This window comes from Dioscorea cayenensis, chromosome 6 (assembly GCF_009730915.1).
Source record: "Dioscorea cayenensis subsp. rotundata cultivar TDr96_F1 chromosome 6, TDr96_F1_v2_PseudoChromosome.rev07_lg8_w22 25.fasta, whole genome shotgun sequence".
Taxonomy (NCBI): Eukaryota; Viridiplantae; Streptophyta; class Magnoliopsida; order Dioscoreales; family Dioscoreaceae; genus Dioscorea; species Dioscorea cayenensis.
This window is the reverse complement of record NC_052476.1, coordinates 19,007,863-19,014,418: the sequence shown is the minus strand read 5'-3', so window position 1 is coordinate 19,014,418 and position 6,556 is coordinate 19,007,863.

Below are 6,556 nucleotides of genomic sequence, written 5' to 3'. Positions count from 1 at the left end.
CAGACTTGGTATATATGTTGGTTATGATTCCCCTTCAATTATACGATATTTAGAACCATTAATCAGGGATGTATTTATCGCAAGATTTGCAGATTGTCATTTTGATGAACTGCCTTCCCCGCATTAGGGGAGAAATGATTACTCAAAATGAGCCAAAAGAAATTGATTGAATGCATCACGATTACATACATATGATCCTCGCACTCAATGAATGTGAACTTGAAGTTCAAAGGATCATTAAATTGCAAAAATATTGCAAAATGAAATACCCGATGCATTCACCGATACTAAAATGGTAACCAAATCATATATACCACCGCTAATGCTCCCTCGCAAGAATTGAGATTCCTAAGAATCCATCGAAAGAAAATCAAGTAGAAAAATAAACCACGACAAAAAAACGTGGAAGACCAATTGATGCCAAAGATTCAGCTCCTAGAAAAAGGAAGCGTAAAAAAATAAAGATAAGGATCTCCCATGTGAAAAAGGGAGAGGAAATTATAAAACCCTCGTAATCAAGTTAATGAAGAATCAAATGGGGGATGATATTTCCGAAAAATGTTGAAAATTCAATTTGCTATGTAGATGATGGTCAAAGATCGAATCGGCATGAGACCGAAATAAATGATATATTCATCTACAATGTGGCTACAGTATATAGAAATAAATACTGATAATGATCCGGAGCCACGATCCATCAAGAATGTCGACAAAGAAATGATTGGCCAAAAATGGAAAGAAGCTATCCAGTCGAGCTAAATTTCTATCAAAACGTGAGGTGTTTGGGACCGATAGTGCCAACACCGTAAGGGATAAAACCAATGGTTATAAATGGGTGTTTCGTGAGAAAAAGAAATGAAAAATAATCAAATTATGAGATACAAAGCAAGACCTGGTTGCTCAAGGTTTTTTTCTCAAACGCCTCGGTATTGATTATGAAGAGACATACTCTCCGTAATGGATGGAATTACTTTTTCGATTTTTTTAATTGCTATGGCAAAGAAGTAATAAATTAGATATGCAACTGATGGATGTTGTCACAAAGATATCTCGTATGGATTACTTGAAAATGACATATATATGAAAATCCCTCAAGGATATAGAAAAACAAACATTACAAATAATCATCATTTATACTCTATTAAATTACGTAGATCTCTTTATGGGTTAAAAACAATCTGGACTGGATGTGGTATAACCGTCTCAAATGAATATCTTATAAAAAGAAGGGTACCAAAATGATAGTATATGTCCATGTGTGTTTATTAAAAAGTTATACTAACGGTTTTGTCGTGATAGCAAAGATATGTGGATGATTTAAATCTTGTAGGTACTCCTTCCCGAAATTGCAGAATCGCAAAGATCATATCTCGAGAAAAAGAATTTGAAATGAAAGATTTGGGAAAGACCAAATTGCCTAGGTATACAAATCGAGCACTTTATCCTCGTGAATATTTGTGCATCAATCAACCCATACGTAAAAAGGTGTCAAGAGATTCAATATGGAGAAGGCTTATCCACCGAGTACGCCCAATGGTCGTCCGAACTTCGATGTTCAGAAGATCCATTTCGCCCACCCGAAGAAGGAGAGATCATTCTTGGTCCGAAAACTCCATATTTAAGTGCAATCGGTGCATTAATGTACCTTGCAAATAATACCGCACTCGATATAGCTTTTTGCAAAGAAATCTTCTAGCAAGATACGCTTCTACACCGACACGAAGACACCGGAAAGGAGTAAAAAGATGTGCTACGTTATTTACGAGGAACCACAGATCCGGGTTTATTCTATCGACAAGAATCTTCATCCAACCTCACAGTGTTTTGTCGACAGTCTGGGTATCCGTCTCGATCCCTCACAAAGGGCGTATCTCGGATCGGATACATGTTTTCTTACAATGGTACAAACTATCTCATGGCTGCTCCACAAAACAAACTCTTACAAACTACTTCATCAAATCATGCTCAAATTCTAGCTCTCCATGAAGCAAGTCGTGAATGCCAATGGTTACGATCTATGATTGAGCATATACAAATATCCCGCAAATTACCATCAAGAATAACAAATGCTACAAGAATTTATGAAGATAACAATGCTTTTAGTATTTCTCAAATACAAGGAGGTTATATTAAAGGTGACGTAATCCAAAACATATATCACCAAAAATTTTTTTCTACACTCATGATCTCCGTAAAAGAAGGCGTTATGAAGTTCAAAAGATTCAATCCAAAGTGAGAATCAAGTCGATCTATTCACAAAAATCACTTCCTAAGTGCATTCACCAAAGACTTATATACAAAATCGGGATGAGAAGACTTAAGGATGTAAGTACTTTCGATATGAGTTAAAAAGTTATTTATTTGAGGGGAGACTCGACTTTTTTTCCCTTCGCCAAGGTTTTTTTGTCCCAATGGGTTTTTTTCCGAGGCAAGGTTTTTTTAATGAGGCAAGAATCCCTCAAATGTGCCAAGGATAGTGTACTCTTTTTTTCCTTAGCTAGGTTTTTTTATCCCACTCGGGTTTTTCCTAGCAAGGTTTTAACGAGGCATATCCTTTGGTCGTAGGCATCCAAGGGGGAGTGTTATAAACAAATATTTTTAATGGATGTCTCATCAGTAGCAATATCATCGTAGAAAAAAATCATCTAGCATTAGTCAGACGGGTAACACTGTAGCAGATCGACGGTCAGATCTATACTATTCCACCAACTGAGTATTTTTGGACCGTTGGATCAAATCGATCCCGGCCGCTCATTCAACTCTTTGTAACCCTATAAATACCCCCCATTCATTTGTAAATTGGATATAGAGAAGAGAAAGAGAAAAAGAGAAATAAAGAAGAGGGAAGAAGAAGAAAGAAGAAAAGGGTTTTTGGTAAATATTACGGGTCTACTATTCTTATTACTCTCTATATATTTATGATATATATTCTTAACAGAAACCTTTTTTTAACAATTATATAATTAATTTTGACGACTTTCATTCCATAAAATGTAATTTAATTCACACAATAGAGATCTAAATGACATACACTTGTACTATTACTTATTCCTCCTTTAATAATTCTGTTTTTTTTTTTTTATAATCATTGAGGTTTTGAAACTTGAATTAAGTCTAAGAAAAATTATATATTTGATATAACCAATATCTTAAAACATCATTATTAATCTTCTCAACATTCATTTCAAGTGAAGAACAGCATGCATGACATTTGACAATCCATTAATCGACAATCACTACAAGCAGATCGATCACTCGATGGAATTTTTCCAACGAATTTGTTCCATTGGTAATATCAATATCAACGACTAATTTGTACGGAATTCCAACGAACAATTTTTTCACATCGTAACATATTAGTGACAGAATATAATTTTATCACCAACGGAAAAATTGAGTCGGGGATAATTCATGCGGAAATTTAGTTGGTGAAAAAGAATTAATTTTATTTCTATGATTTAAAAATAAGTTTTTAATATTTTTAAAATTATTATTATAAGATTGACAGTAACCCCGGTGCGGACGTTATCAACCCCTCCCATCCCACTATATTTTGTTATTCTTATTATTTAAATATTATATTAAAATTAATAAAATAATAATATAATCAATTATTTTAAATGGGAGATAGAACCCCCAGTGGGGTTACTATATCTAACTCAGGGTTATTAACCCCTCCCACTATATATATTTCTAATTTAAATTATTATATTAAAATTAATAAAATAATTAAATAATAATGGGAGATAGAAAACTCCGAATTAATTGTATATATATTTAATATAAATAAGTTTTTCCACTAAAAAAATAATTAAAAAGGCTTTTTCTTAATTCATGGAAATCACGGTCTCAATTTTAATCGCTAATTTTTTATTTAGTTAATAAATTATTTACAAAATTTAGAAATATTAAAAATATGCAAGATAATTAATATAAGTTTACAATTTTAGTTAATCTTTATACTAATGTCCATTTAATTATTAATAATTTGCTAATTAAATAAATATGTGGGCTTCACTATCAACCATTTGATTCTTCTCCAAAATCATCTCTACCCTTGATTCAAAATTTCAAATCACATGAGAATCCATCACTCCATTAAATTAATGTAAACATTGATATACATAAATATTATTAACTTACTTTCAAATATAAACTATTATTTCCTATTATTAATAATACTAATACCAAATTAATAATAATAATAATAATAATAATAATAATAATAATAATAATAATAATAATAATAATAATAATAATAATAATAATTTGTAATAAATATCTAAAAACTAACTTTTTGATTATATTTAGATTATAACAAAATATTTAAAAAAATAAAATATTACCACTATATTATATATAAAAAAACCAAAAGATAAGATATTGATCTAGAAAACAATTTTATGATGACAATTAGTAAGATATTAATTTATTTTTAATTATTGTTACTATAAATTTATAATATATCAATTTATCAAAAGATAATTATAAAATATTTTAATGTTCATCTATAAAATATTTATTTATTTTATTTCTTATAATTATAAGAAAATATAATATGAATGAATATATAGTGTTGATTTAAACCTCCTAAATTTATTATTGTTATATTAGATATTTAATGAAGGATTAAAATGATAAAATTATATTAAATTTATGGGTGAAATATGTAAATATTTATGCTTGTTTATTTATTTAATTTTTAAATAACAAGATAAATTAATGAAACAAAAGATTATTGTAAAAATATGTTATTTTTAAGTACTAACGGATTTTTCGAGCATTGATTTATTAAAAACCTTTGCTTTGAAACCAAGTAAAATAGTTCTTAACTATATATATTGTAGGGACTCAAGGGCAAAAAGTTAATGACGACATGAATCTCATCTCTTTTTTTTTTTAAATTAAGTAAAAGTACAAATTTTAATATGAATCACCAACAAAAGATTACATTTTTAATTTTATAATATACCAAGCTTTAATCTTATAGTTGTTTTCTAAAAGATAATTGAGCACCATCTTTTTATAAAGACTTATAAAGATATATATATGTAAATATTTAAAATAAATAACAAAATAACAAAATAAAGCCATCATTTTAACAATAAATAGATAAGAAAATTTTGTAATTTTTTTCATAATTTTTTAAATATTGTTACGACCTCTTTATATTGAGGACAATATAGTGACCTCATTACTAAGTAACAATATATATATTTCACAAAACTCTAGAAATTAATCATTAATGTTTGATTATTACTCTACTTTATTTAATTTAAAATATATCCCTGATTTTTCATTATTTTAATACAATTGAGATCCATCTCTTTATTACTTGATATGATAATTTTTATTTTATTTATTGATTTTTATAAAAGACCTATCTCTTTTGATACAATTGAGGCTTCTTTTCTTTATTAGTCCTCACCACCACCACGCTCCTCCGAGCACCGACTTCCTGCGCAACCTCCACCACCACTCTCGGCATAAGCACCCATACTTCTTACGCAATCTCACCTCCGCCTCCCGGCCGCCTGCTCTGCCCTCGTGTTTGTATGCCCTCTCCAGCCTCTTGCTTAAACCCTAACTTTTTTCCACCGCATCTGGCGATCATCTGGTGATCTCTTCAGCTCTTATCCTTCGATCTCCCTGTGGATTAAAAGGCTGGGGTTTTTCGAGAATTGAGGTAAAAATCTCTTCCGATCCCTATAATTTATAGTTGATCTTGTAGATTTCTTTGTGTTTTATTTTTTCCTATTGATGAGATTTATAATTTATTTTTGTTTGACTCTCTTGATGTGCGGGGATATTCAACCAATACTTGCCTTCTCGGTCTTTGGTACATGGGTGGTTAAGGTATGGTGATTTATTAGGTTTAATCATGTTTATTATGTAGAGAATTTTGGTTATTTTATGATTTTTATCTAGGATTTGGATTTCCCTTATGATGGTTCTCAATTGGTGGATATCTTAGTTTGCCAATATATATGAATCTTGTTTGATGAATGTTTGAGTTTGTTGGTCAATAGGCATTCATTGGTATTGATTATTTTTTATATAATTGTATCTAATCTAAGATGTGTAGTTGTTTTCTCCTCGTTTTCACAGTGCAAATGCATTTTTCAGGTGCGGGTTAACCATGATCTATGATTAAGACCGTGTTGGGCAATTGGATTGACAAGATCACGGAGAACAAATCTCTATGCCCTCTCATCCCTCATTGTGATATGGATAGTCAACATCTGATTCTTTTTCATTGTGATATGGATAGCCATAAAAATTCATTAAGATAACTCTATAAACTATAGTTAACTATATGAGAGTGTGGGAATTCCTTGGCTCTAAATCAGTGAACACGGTAGAAATGATTGAAAGGTCTTGTTATATTTCTATATTACGGTCTTTGACATTATTATTATATTATTTTTTAATTTTATACCCCAATTCACACTCTATGATATTTCTGAAATGTCTTGTTCTATTGCAATATGATAATCTAATGGTGAAATTTTTACCCATGTCTTATTCGTGGTGGAAGTTTATGTGGCCTATTGAG